The 13,915-nt window shown below is 41.5% G+C and overlaps 1 long non-coding RNA gene across 1 annotated transcript; it reads right to left on the bottom strand.

The window, feature by feature from the left end:
• Window positions 1–338: 338 nt before the first annotated feature.
• Window positions 339–12,395, bottom strand: LOC125963991 (uncharacterized). The gene is made up of 3 exons (XR_007476441.1): window positions 11,508–12,395; window positions 6,642–6,827; window positions 339–410 (listed from the first exon to the last, which is right to left on the bottom strand). It is a non-coding gene; the product is annotated as an uncharacterized LOC125963991 (long non-coding RNA).
• Window positions 12,396–13,915: the final 1,520 nt, after the last annotated feature.

The raw sequence follows: 13,915 nt of genomic DNA, 5'->3' as shown, positions 1-13,915 counted from the left end.
ACTCTGGAACATATTACTTTCCTGTAAATGCGGTTTCTGTTCCATGCCATGTTAACCCAGATGTGAAACTCAGCCTCCTTTATGAGCACCACAGAGCCCTCACTCTCATAGGACATTCATATGTATAGTAGACTTGTTTTTAAAGATTTGAAAGGGGATGAGATGAAGAAGAACCTTGTGTTAGTCAGGACAAGTCCGCTTAACCACTATAACAAACCAGTCCCAACTGCAATAAGTTAACAACAAGAGCAAAAGAGGAAAAGGATGATTCCTTACTCATGTCACAGTCCAAAGGAGATTGGAAGGAGTCTGATCCATCCAGTCCTTCACAGGCTGAGGTTCTACTCATCTAGTGGCTCCAGCATCTTCTGGGGTCCTTGGGGTTCTCCACCTGATCCTCTGTAGCCGGCCTGTAGGAGAGGGCAGGGTGTGGAGGATAAGGTGGGAGTTATATTTGCCAGGCCTGGAGGAGGCCCACATCCCTTCCGCCCACATTCCTTGACTAGAACTAGTGCTATAGCTACACCTAACTGCTAGGGGGCTGGTAAACGTAGTCTAGTTTTGAACCAAGGAAAAAAAGAAAATGCGTTTGTAGAACACTGAATCTGTCTTGGTCAGAGGATTTACACCACAGCAACACAAACAACTTCAAATTTAATGTTACATCTCCTAACTTTTAGATTCCTTGCCTTCTCACTACTAGGGATTTTTAATGCAATGCTCAGGCTCATGCCAACTCGTTCTTCTCTCTCACTTTATTCCTTCTATCCTTTTCTTTCTTTCAATAACCCAACATTCCTGTTAATTTTTTCTGAAAAGGATTTTTAACTCCCTCATCATCGTCTCGCACAAGTTCCTGAGGCTCTCAGCGTCCATCTAAATGTCTTATCAGAGAACAGACCGTTCTTCAGTAGACAATTCTTCACAGGACTTGAATGTGAGGCCCTCTAAAATACTGTATGACATGTGTCTGTGCTTCTCAAAATGGCATAAATGTATTCTTGGGAATATGAGGCTTTATGCCTGGAAATACATAAAGCCTCAAGATAAAAATAATCTGTTCCTGGCTCAGAACAATTCCCCCAGGGGCCATGTCTGTGCTCTCCCCTTCCTTTTGAAGAATTGTTCCCTTGCACCCCACTGCTCTAACATGCAGTCTGAATCTTCTGGACGTGACTGATGTGTGTGTTTGTGTGTGTACACCCACGCAGGTTGCATTCTTTCTTCCCTCTTTTATGGTAAAACTGAAATACGTGTCCCCCAAATCCTGCCATATCCTCAACTTGCAGAGAAAAGCAGAAGCAAGAGGCACAGGGGAAAACTGTATTGGTGGTGTCAAGCCCTTGAATTATTCTTTCCCTTATCTTTTCTGGTTATATGAGCCAATAGATGCCCTTCCCTCTCTAAGCTGGTTCAAATATGGTCTGTCGCTTACAACGAAAAGAATTCCGATTTATATAATGAACATGGCAATTTTCCCAAAAAGTCATCTTTTACTATCAAATTCATGCAACTCCCCAACATGATTTTTATTTTAAACTACTACTTGGAGGAAGACTCACTATTCACAGTTTGGGGAAAGATCAAATTACCTCCTCCACAGAGAAGGAAATTTTGCCTAGGGACCTGTGAAATAATGAGCTTTTTATGCACTTTATTTTTGGATGTAATTTGGGGTGTGGGGTAATAGCAGCAGAGATGTGCAATAGAGTAGCAACACCAGAAAAGTCTGCCGAGCCATCTGGCATCAGGAGAATTTGCCCAGCTTGCTTCCTGGAGGGTGTGATAAAATTGGTAAATAATTTATAACACAAGGACTTCTAGAGAGGCTTATAGGAAAACTCAGTGCTGTCTCAAACTGCTAGAGTAAGCTGTAAGTCCTCAGCTTCCTCCCCCACTACAAAAAAGTGCTAGTTTTGAATGGAAAGGAAACACTTGTAGCTCCATTTCCTCTCAGGCACAAGCAGCTCTAAAAAAAGAAGCAACATGAACAGAATGCATCATTTGCAAAGTGATGAGGAAGCAAAGCAATAGTGGTAACAGAAATAGTTTGAGGCTAGGGCAAGCAAAAAGAACTGTAAATTAGAAAATGTACTCTAGTGGGATGGAAGCATCAGATACCTCACTGCACTACCTCACTACCTCACTACCTCACTACCTCTCTGCACAGGAAGATGTTTTGTTTTGGTTTTTTTCCTTTGTCACGCAATTGAAATGAGCATTATCTTCCAATCTGAACATTGCCTACTGCTTTCTTTTCTTATACTTGGAAGCTTCTATTTGAATTTTTTTTTTTTGCGGTACGCAGGCCTCTCACTGTTGTGGCCTCTCCCGTTGCGGAGCACAGGCTCCGGACGCGCAGGCTTAGCGGCCATGGCTCATGGGCCCAGCCGCTCTGCGGCATGTGGGATCTTCCCGGATTGGGGCACGAACTCGTGTTGCCTGCATCGGCGGGTGGACTCTCAACCACTGCGCCACCAGGGAAGCCCTTCTATTTGAATTTTATCCACCTTGTTTAAGTAGATGGTTAACTACAGCAGGATATGGCTTTTTTCTTAAAGTGAGATTGGGCACAGGTTAGATCCACAATTAATGAGGTTGGTTACTTCACATAAACATCTGTCCACAATTTTCATTTGTTTTCCATAGTTGTAAATTTTCGCAAATAAAGGGATCTATGAAGAGTCTATTGTCAAATATGCCACTGACTCACTTTGCATCTTGGTTAAATAAACCTCTTGTTTTCCTTTCTGTAAAATAGGTGTCTAATCTTATAAAAATAATCAAAATGGCCTACACTGAAGTTGATTAGGATTATTGGATTTATCACATGAAAATTTCTGGGCTTTGGTTTTGATTTGGGGTGGATCTTAAAAATAAATTGTTAAACATGATGTTAAATATATGTTTTGATAAGTTCATAGGTTGCCTTCTGATCTCCATCAGTGGATATGATTTCTCTATGAATCTGATGAAGATTAATCTGATTAAGAGATAAAGCATAATTCACATTTAAAAAAAAACGTTCTAAAGTCACTGCATTTGTTGTAGTGATTTCAGTTTGACAAACACTGGAACAAAACCACTGCATAGGGCTTCCCTGGTGGCGCAGTGGTTGGGAGTCCACCTGCCGATGCAGGGGACGTGGGTTCATGCCCCAGTCCGGGAAGATCCGGCATGCCGCAGAGCGGCTGGGCCCGTAAGCCATGGCCGCTGGGCCTGCGTGTCCGGAGCCTGTGCTCTGCAGCGGGAGAGGCCACAGCAGTGATAGGCCCGTGTGCCGCAAAGAAAAAAAACAAACAAAAAACCACTGCATAGCCCATGTCTGTGATCTGCCACATCTGACAGCTTACCGTCGTGCTTCTTATCTGTGGAAATGTCCAAATGCCATGATGATAAAGAGAGAGAGTAACTGTAACTTGGCAGGCCCCAGGTGTCCAAAGTGTAACTTGACTGGGTTATAGAATAACCAAGTTGTCCAGCATTATCTACGCACTTGTTCCCCAAAGAGGATACACATCATAAACATCCAGAGAACTTTAAAATGTTTTCCAATTCATTTTAAAATTTAAACATAGTAAAATTCACCTTTTGGTGTTAAGTTCTATGAGCTTTGACAAATGCTTGTCACCACCACCATGATCAAGAAGCAGAACCATTTTACCGCCCCTCCAAAAATTCCCTTGTGTTGTTTCTGTACTCAAAACCCACCCCCACCCTTAAACTCTGGAACACACTAATCTCTTCTCTGTCACTACAGTTTCACATTTTACAGAAGGTCATATCAATGGAATACAGTATGGAAAGGGGATTCCTTCACTTGGTATGATGTACTGGAGATTCCTCCTTGTTGCTTGTATCAAAAGTTTGTTCCTTTTAATTGCTGAGCACTATTCTATAATACGGATGTATCACGGTTTGTTTATATATCCCCAACTGAGAGACTTTTAGGTGATTCCCAAATTTGGATGATTATGAATAAAGCTGCTATAACCATTCATATATAGCTCTTTGTGTGGACGTACATTTTCATTTCTCTTCGGTAAATACGTAGGAGTGAGATACCTAGAAAGTTTTGAAAAATAATCCCATGTCCACTGAATTTCAATCTCTTGGGTATGGGGCCTTGGAATATATACTTTTAAAGTGCTCCTCAGGTGTCACTTCTTAATGGGTATGGAGTGTCCTTTTGGGGGGATGAAATGTCTTACAAAGAAATATAAATGTCTTACAAAGAAATATGTGTGATTATTGCACAACATTGTGAATGTACTAAATGTCATTGAATTGTACACTTAAAAATGGTTAATGGTTGGGACTTCCCTGGTGGCGCAGGGGTTAAGAATCCGCCTGCCAATGCTGAGGACACGGGTTCGAGCCCTGGTCCGGGAAGATCCCACATGCCACGGAGCAACTAAGCCCGGGCACCACAACTACTGAGCCTGCGCTCTAGAGCCCGCAAGCCACAACTACTGAGCCCGAATGCCACAGCTACTGAAGCCCACATGCCTAGAGCCTGTGCTCCGCAACAAGAGAAGCCACCGCAATTAGAAGCCCGTGCACCTCAACAAACAGTAGCCCCCGCTCACCACAACTAGAGAAAGCCCGCATGCAGCAACGAAGACCCAATGCAGCCCAAAATGAATAAATAAATAAATAATTTTAAAAAATGGTTGATGGTTAATTTTATGTTATATGACTTTTGCTTCAATTAAAAAGAAACTAAAAAAAAGTGCTCTCCAGGTGATTCTGATTTTTGGAAACTCCGAACTTAGGAAGCTGTGTGTGGATAGGTTTCATGTTTAACAAGTACATGTCTGTACTTGTTAGAGGTGGATCTCAGGAGAATGAACTGGATCTTGGGTCCAACCTTCAACTTGTAAATCTGTAACAAACTGAATTTTCTTCAGAAAGCTCAGGGAGTCTTAACAACTTTTGGTGGTTAGAAGGTAGGCCTGTAGGTTATGTGCCCTCTTGGAGGTTGCTCCTGGTTTGGATGGATCCAGAATTCTGAGGTCATCAGAATTCTGTTCTGGTCAAACCAGAGCTCCAAGGAATTAGCATGGAGCCTGGGTCCAGCCTGTCCTGGAGTGGAGCAGTGTAGCTGAGATCCTTCTCACCAGAGGATTATCAAGGGGTGGGATCACAGGGATGTTACAGTTTAGACCTGAACTGGTGAAGAAGATTCAAGGATTGAACTTCCCTTCATGCACGTAGGTTGCATCTGACCATGAACATAAAGAGGAAATTACTGCCCCACCACGTACATGTTGCCTTTCCCACCTTCCCCTGCTTCCTCAGGCTGACTCAGGGCTAGGAGCATTTACTACATATTTAGTCATGGGGATGAGGGACAACCAGGCAAACTTGTAGTGAAGATAATTTGTTTGGACTGGCTGCTTCTTCATCTCCCTTTCTGGACTTCTTCCCCCAGACTTGATGCATTTCTAGACAGACTCTGTGTGGCCTTCCACTCCAGTAGGACTTTAGGTACTAGACAATTTCTGACCACTTCTCTTTCCTCAACCTTACTATTCCTGTATCCTATCCTCCCTTTAGGGCTAGTGTGAAATTGGACTTAAGGTGTGGTGAATGGCAGGGTCTTAGCATATATGCCCTCTCTCTGCTTCTAGGTGATGTTTTATTCCCTCCTCATTATCACCTGAAGAAATGAGCAGGGCAGGAGTGTGAGGACACATGGTAGGGCTGTTGGTGAAGATATTTTTTTGGTCAGGGGAACATTTAGATGCATATTACATAGGAAATTGACTGGAATGTATTCAGCTGTTTATATAAAAGCTCAAAATTCCAGAGTATTCTATGGAAGCATAGAGTTAACATGCTTATCCACCCATCCATTCATCTGTCCATCCATCTACCCAATAAACCATTATGGACCCCTCCTATGTACATGCTACTGTGCTATGTAATATACTGTAATATATGTTGGGAAGGAGAGGGGAAAAGACAAAGATAAGATAAACAACTGCTTAAGGCAGTTATTGTCAGGGGTTTATCATCTGAGAGAGAATTTGAAAATCTTGGCTGGTACACACAATGAGGATCCCTAAGGAAAGCAATACAACTGCTTCACAGACTGTAAGGGAGACCAAAAAAGCACATAATGCCATCTTAGCAAATCGTATCCAAAGGCGCATTTCCCACAGGGCTGTGGTTCCCCAGGTCTGCACCCCTCCTTGGTTATACTAGTGGCTAGCAGGCCATGTTCTGTCATTAGTAACAGCTCTCTTTGTGGGAATAGTGGTGTAATTGTGGACAGAGGTTCATGCTGAGTTCTATTTATAGCCTCTGATTACTCATTAATATGTTACCTTAGCAAAGGCTAGCTCCAGAGCTAGCCTTCTATTACCTTTAGTCACAAACATTCTCACTGGAGTATTCTGATGAAATAAAAAGCAAATTGTCTGTAAAACACTCCCAGCAATTTGCACATCAGCCTTTTAATTGGTGTAATATTAGCCACACTTACATTTAGTATTGTAAACTACAATTTTCAAAAGTACCGGCATCTCCTGGTGCTTACCAACATGTAGATTTTGTGTTAAGGAAAAAAAAAAGAATTCACTGGTCGTTTTCTAAAGAGTTTAACCAGCAGTTGATCTGGAAATATGTTAACCAACCTTCAAAAGTATTTTCGTTCCCGGAAGTCTTTGTGCCCTCTGTGACTAGGCCTTTGGTGACATTTCCACACACGTGACTTCACACTCATCACTTTGATTCCAACAGCGAAGTCGTGGTCAGGGATAACTCTGAGTTTTGTAGAGATGTTGAAGACTTTGAATATACAGTGCTTTTATCAATTCAGGCTGAAAAACAATCTCTGTGGTTAAGCATATTAAATCCTCCTGTGCTTTCATAGCAGCTTGGCTAAAGGGTATTACTGTGAACATTGGAGGGTGAGTGGGAGATAACTGAGACCAGAGTGCTGTCACTAAGATGAGTTCAAAGGAGTTACTCATCTTCTATGCATTTTGGCAAAATGTCATAATCAGATATTATTCTATGCTTTGTTTAAAAGACAGCATACAACAAAGACTACCAAAGCCAAGTGCTAGCAAAGATGAAAGCAACTGGAGCTTTCATACATTGCTGATGGAAATGCAAATGGTACAGCCACCTTGGAAAACAATGTGGCAGTTTCTTATAAAGTGAAACATACGCTTAGCCCTTATAACAGTCTCAAACGCCTAGGTATTTACTCAAGAGAAATGAAAACATATATCCCTGGCAGGTAGTGGTGTGTGTGGTAGAAACAGAGCATTCAGGCGGAAGAAACAGCATTTCGAAGAGCGTGACAAGGTGGAGGAACTGAGGATGTGGAGGATGGAGGGTTGGGAGAGGCAATAGGATAAGGCTGGAGATGGCCAGCGCTGGGCTTGGTGGGCCATGGCAGACTTTGGTCTTTATCCTGAGGTTGATGAGAGACTATTAAAATGTGTAAAGCGGGCTTCCCTGGTGGCGCAGTGGTTGAGAATGTGCCTGCTAATGCAGGGGACACGGGTTCGAGCCCTGGTCTGGGAAGATTCCACATGCCGCGGAGCAACTAGGCCTGTGAGCCACAACTACTGAGCCTGCGCGTCTGGAGCCTGTGCTCCGCAACAAGAGAGGCTGCGATAGTGAGAGGCCCGCGCACCGCGATGAAGAGCGGCCCCCGCTTGACACAACTAGAGAAAGCCCTCGCACAGAAACGAAGATGCAACACAACAAAAATAAATAAATTAATAAACTCCTACCCCCAACATCTCCTTAAAAAAAAAAAATGTGTAAAGCAAGAGGATGGTATAAACAGATATGCCTTTATAAAAGATCAGTCTGGCTGCAGTGTGGAAAACAGACTGGAGGGAGGCACAGATGCCCGTGGGGAGGCTGCTGAATCATCTGGGATAATTCACAGTGGCCTTGGGGATGTTCTCTTTAACCTCCCAAACCCCTGAGATGGCTTGTACTGATGCCTTTCATATAACAATATTTCTAGTAGAAACAAGAATGATGAATTGCTTATTATAAAATTTGTTTATTATAAAATACTCAATATATAAAAAATAACATGTAACATTAAGGTAAATTAAAGAACATAAGGAAAACTATGCAAAGACATCTCCATGTTTCAGAACTAGAACATTATTGTGAAAACCTTCTTTAACCCAGACTCTGTGCTTAATTTTAAAAACGGATTGAAAACTCTCCTTGGAATGTGGTGATATCAGGACAGTCTAATAATTAGAGCTTTTAGGCAATTAGAAGAAGCTGTCTCAGGAGGCCTTGGGAGGCCAAGCTGCAGTCTATGTAAGAATGCAGAGGAAGGGTACCCAGGAGGGGAAGAAGTTGGGTGGATGAGTGCAAAGGTGCCTGTCCTAAAATCCTCTGCCACAAATGCAACGAAGGGAATAAATATATGGTAAGAGCAAAGCTTTCAAGAGGCATTTAAAATCCTGGAATGTTGGTTTCTTAAAGTTAAATGTAGAATTGTAGCTATTTTGTGGAGAAGTCCTTTGATTTTTAGAATACATAAAATAGAATCCAGGACTTCTCTGTTGGCACAGTGGTTAAGAATCCACCTGCCAATGCAGGGGACACGGGTTTGAGCCCTGGTCCGGGAAGATCCCACATGCCACGGAGCAACTAAGCCCATGCATCACAACTGCTGAGCCTGTGCTCTAGAGCCCGCGAGCCACAACTACTGAGCCCGTGAGCCACAACTACTGAAGCCCGCGCACCTAGAGCCCATACTCCGCGACAAGAGAAGCCACTGTGATGAGAAGCCCGTGCACCGCACAAAGAGTAGCCCCCGCTTGCTGCAACTAGAGAAAGCCCATGTGCAGCAACGAAGACCCAACATAGCCAAAAATAATAATAAATAAATTTATTTTAAAAAAGCACCATGTTTATACCCATATCCAGAAATATACAGAAATATATGTGGCTGCAGTATTTTAAGTTCTTAAGCCGCAGAAGCAGTGGGTTAGGAGCAGGATGAGGGACTGGATAGAGTTTTGAGTACAAGGAAAGAGTTGCAACTCCGTTTTCTATCTGTAGCAGAGGGTGGCAGACTATGGATTTGGGGCCAAATACTGCTTGTTTTTGTATGACCCACAACCTAAGAATGGTTTTTACATTTCAAATTTGAGATAATTGTAGATTCATATGCAATTATAATATGTGCACGTATTACTATACAGAAAAAAATTAGATATACTGGATTCATCAAAATTAAAACTTCTGTGCATCAGTGAGTGAAAAGGCAACCCACAGAACTGGTGAAAATACTTGCAAATCATATATCTGATAAGTGATTAATATCCAGAAAATATAAAGAATTCTTACAACTTAAAAACAAAAAACCAAACAACCTATCAAAAAATGGGCAAAAGACTTAAATAGACCTTTCTCCAGAGAAGATAAAAAAATGGCCAATAAGCATTTGAAAAGATGCTCAATATCAATAATCAATAGAGAAATGCAAATCAAAACCACAATGAGATACCACTTCACACCCATTAGGATGGCTATTAAAAACTAGGAAAATCCATAGGGAATTCCCTGGCAGTCCAGTGGTTAGGACTCAGAGCTTTCACTGCTGTGGCTCCGAGTTCAGTCCCTGTTCAGGGAACTAAGATCCTGCAAGCCGCACAGCGCGGCCAAAAAAAAAAAAATTAGGAAAATCAAAATAACAAGTGTTGTCAAGGATGTGGAGAAATTGGAACCCTTGTTGCACTACTGGTGGGAATGTAGAATAGTGTAGCTGCTATGGAAAACATTATGGTGGCTCTTCAAAAAGTTAAGAATACAGTTAAAAATTACCAACCATTAAAAATTACTAGCCAAAAATGAGCCAGCCATTCTACTTCTAGGTCTACATCCAAAAGAACCGAAAGCAGGGACCTTTGTACAAACAAATATATGTTTGTACACTCACATTCATAACAGCATTATTCACAGTATCCAAAAGGTGGAAACAACTCAAATGTCCATCAATGTGTGATAAGATAAACAAAATGTGGTATACACATACAATGAAATATTATTCAGCCTTAGAAAGAAATGGAATTCTGACGCAAGCTACAGTATGGATGAACCTTGAAAACATTATGCTAAGTGAAATTAACCAGACACAAACAAATACTATATGATTCCACTTATGATGTACCTAGAGTAGTCAAATTCATAGAGACTGAAAAGGGACAGCAGGAAGGGAGGAATGGGGAGATATTTTTTAACGGCTACAGAGTTTCATTTTGGAACAATGTAGAAGTTCTGGAGGTAGATAGTGGTGATGGTTGCACAACATTGTAATGTACTTAATACCACTAAATTGTAAACTTAAAAATGATTAAAATAATACATTTAATGTTATGTATATTTTACCATGATAAAAAAATCAGAGAGATCCTATATACTCTCTAGTTTCCCTCAGTGGTAACATCTCACAAAACTATACAGTACAATATACAATCAGGACACTGACATTGATATAATCCATTGATCTTGTCTAGAGTTTCCCACTTTTACATGTACTCATTTGCGCGATTTTAAAATTCTTAAATGATTGAAAACAATCAAAAAGTAAAATTGTGTGACACATGAAAATTATATGAAATTCAAATTTCAGCACTCATAAATAAAGTTTGGAATATACATGCTCATTCATTTATATAATATCTATGTCTACTTTTTAAAAAATAAATTTATTTATTTTTGGCTATGTTGGGTCTTTGTTGCTGTGTGCAGGCCTTCTCTCGTTGCGGCAAGGGGGGCTACTCTTCACTGCAGTGTGCGGGCTTCTCATTGTGGTGGCTTCTCTTGTTGAGCACGGGCTCTAGGCGCCTGGGCATCAGTAGTTGTGGCTTGAGGGCTCAGTAGTTGTGGCTCACGGGCTCTAAAGCACAGGCTCAGTAGTTGTGGCACACGGACTTAGTTGCTCCGTGGCATGTGGGATCTTCCCAGACCAGGGCTTGAACACACGTCTCCTGCATTGGCAGGCGGATTCTTAACCACTGTGCCACCAGGGAAGTCCCTCTATGTCTACTTTTGTGTTATACTGGTAGAGTTAAGAAGTTGTGACAGAGACACATGGCCTACAAAACATAAAATATTTCCTATCTGGCCTTTATCTGGTCAAGTTTACTGAACTCTGTTCTAGAGTACAACCAGCTGCTTCCTCAAACCCTCCCTGCCCTCTCCAAAAAAGGTAGTGAGTGTAAAATAACTTAGGGGAAACTACTGGATATATGCATAAGTTTAGGCAAAAGAATCATAATGAAAACGGTAAATTGACAAGAGTGGTATTTACATAACTTAAGTTGGTGCTACTTGGTCTTGCTGGGAACCTTAATTGTCCCCAGTGGGCATACTCACTTCTGGAGAGTGTTGAATATTATTTTTTTGGTTCTTATACTTTTGGTCATTATATCAGTGGATATGTTTCTGATGCAAGTAACAGAAAACAAAATTGAATTGAATTTAAATAATAAAAATTTTTTTTTTACCTCTCATTAAAATTCTAGAAGCAAGGGGATTCCAGAGGTGATTAATTCAATGGCTCAAAGATGTAACCAAGGACCCAGGTTCTGTCCACTTTTCTGCTCTGCCATCTTCAGCTTGTTCTCAGGCTCATCCCGTCATGTCCTCAATGTGGCTGCTGTAGTTCATCATGTCCTGAGATTGGAAGAGGGGAAAAGCCATGACCCTTCGTCATGTTCCATTGTAAGGATGATGAAAACTCTTCCAGAAGTCCCCTAGCAGCCCTGCTTCCTGCATTGCTTTATAAACCTAAATATTGATAGAATACCATGATCAGCCTAATCAGGATTCATCCCTGGAAGGAGGAAGAGCCCAGTGTTTCTGAGGCACATGGTCATCTAATACTTGAATACAACTGGGATTTTGTTAGCAAAGGAAAATGTGGGGGAATGAACACTGGGAAGCAACAAACAGTGTTTGCCGTAGTCACAGTTTAGATTGTCTGCAACCTCAGTTGCAGAGTCTGCGAACCAGGATGTGGCTTTTACCAGACACCAACTCTGCCGGCACCTTGATCTTGGACTTCCCAGCCTCTAGAACTGTGAGAAACAAATTTATATTGTTTATAGGCGACCCAGTTTATGGTCCTTTGTTATAGCAGCCCAAACTGACTAAGACACCATTCAATATCTCCTTCCACCTGGTCTTAAAGTATTTTTGAAAGTTGACTTTCCTTTCTTAGGTGACATAACTCAGTAGTAGTCATCTCAATCTGTGGGTAGAAATAAAATACTTAGATTAGCCTGGTTCATGCAGAATCTCAAATTTACCCACAGCTAACCCACCCCCTCTTTTTAGGAATAAGGAGAAACAAGTCTGAGAAATGTACCTCTGACTGAAATAGAGAAAAGAGATCAATGGTATCAATGAGAGGGCTTCTAGGAGAGTGAAGTTAGACAGGTGGGAGATGCTATGGAGGGACAGCCTGGGGACTGAATACTTACATAAGAGGGGCATTTGGGGCAAAAGGACATTAGAACTAAATTTTGGGGGTAATGGCAAGTGTCTTCTTTAGACTCTGTTCTCACACTGATCTGAATCTGAAATTTTGAGTGATTAGAAATTTGGATGGGGGCTATTAAATTCAGACTAGTCCAGAGGAAGACTGTCCTGACAAGACTGAAACCCCTGTCCCCGCTAATCAGCAGCTTTCCGCACCTTCAGGCCTCTCCGTACATCAGTCCTTGCTTGCTTCTTCCAGCAGGTCTAGTGCCTCTACAAAGATAGCTCTAGTCTTTTGGAGGGTCCAGGGAGGTTGGGCCTCCCCCTCCCATGATCAGATCTCTTTCCTGTCTGAATTATTTGTAATGCCATTCCTAGGCCAGAGTGCCTTCACACTCTCTTTAAGAATCTTCTCAAACTTCATTTGTATCCATCTGCCCTGAGTACATTTTACTGATATGCTGAGTACAATTTGAATCTTGGTAAGCATTCTCAGAGCATTCCTTATAATGAATGGGGATGGGGAGAGATAGATGGTGGGATAAATTCTGATGGGATAGAAACAAGTTCCACCATTAGTGTTCCCCGAGATTAAGTGACAGAATGCTGGGATGATGTAAGAGGCACACTTGACACCCTTGGTGAGCAAGCAGAAGTATGAGTGTGGAGAGGGTAAGTGGGAAGCATCAAGAGGATGCTTCACAGCTAAATATTCCACCTTCAACATCTTTTTAGTTTTTGGTGTGATAAGTAGAGAATTTTTGCTACAAATCTTTGTGGCTATGATACAACTATAAACAGAATGTTTTAGAAATAATGTTTTATTAATTCATATCCCTACTCTCTTGAGATAGGAGGCATAAAATGAACAGTACAGCATGAAAAATAATTAGAAACAAAAGAAGAAAGACAACATAAAACAGAGCCAGGAATGTGACTACAAAAGCACACCGTAATTATCAGTCATGACCCGAGTGCACATTTAACTTCAGGCTTACCAGCAACCAACTCAAAGTGGGAAGTATGACTGGTTATACAGTTCACATAATTGATAAGATAAAAAAAAAAAGGCCAGTGTCTTCGAATAAGTAAATCATGCTTGGTACTAGGACCAGACAAATTCTTTGGAGAGTCTCCTGGAGTAGGATAGTGTGAAACGCTGAACAACGTGCTCAACCATATTCTTATAGGAGATCCAATGATAAGCTCTTTCAGTCTAGCAAACTGTACTGAAGGGAAGGGTGGGTGGTGGTGATGGTGGGTTCTTTGATATATCAGTATGTGTTCATAACTGTGAAAAGCCACAAACATATTGCCAGTTTAGAACATTTCAATGTCTCAGTGAGGAAAAATCATTAATAGTCCATTTTCTAGCAGAAGGAGAAAGTCCCTCCTTCAGAACCCTAATATCACTGTTCTCTCTTCAACCTAT

The sequence above is a fragment of the Orcinus orca genome, chromosome 3 (genome assembly GCF_937001465.1).
Source record: "Orcinus orca chromosome 3, mOrcOrc1.1, whole genome shotgun sequence".
NCBI lineage: Eukaryota > Metazoa > Chordata > Mammalia > Artiodactyla > Delphinidae > Orcinus > Orcinus orca.
The sequence above is the reverse complement of the archived record's forward strand: the minus strand, read 5'-3'. Positions and strand labels throughout refer to the sequence as shown.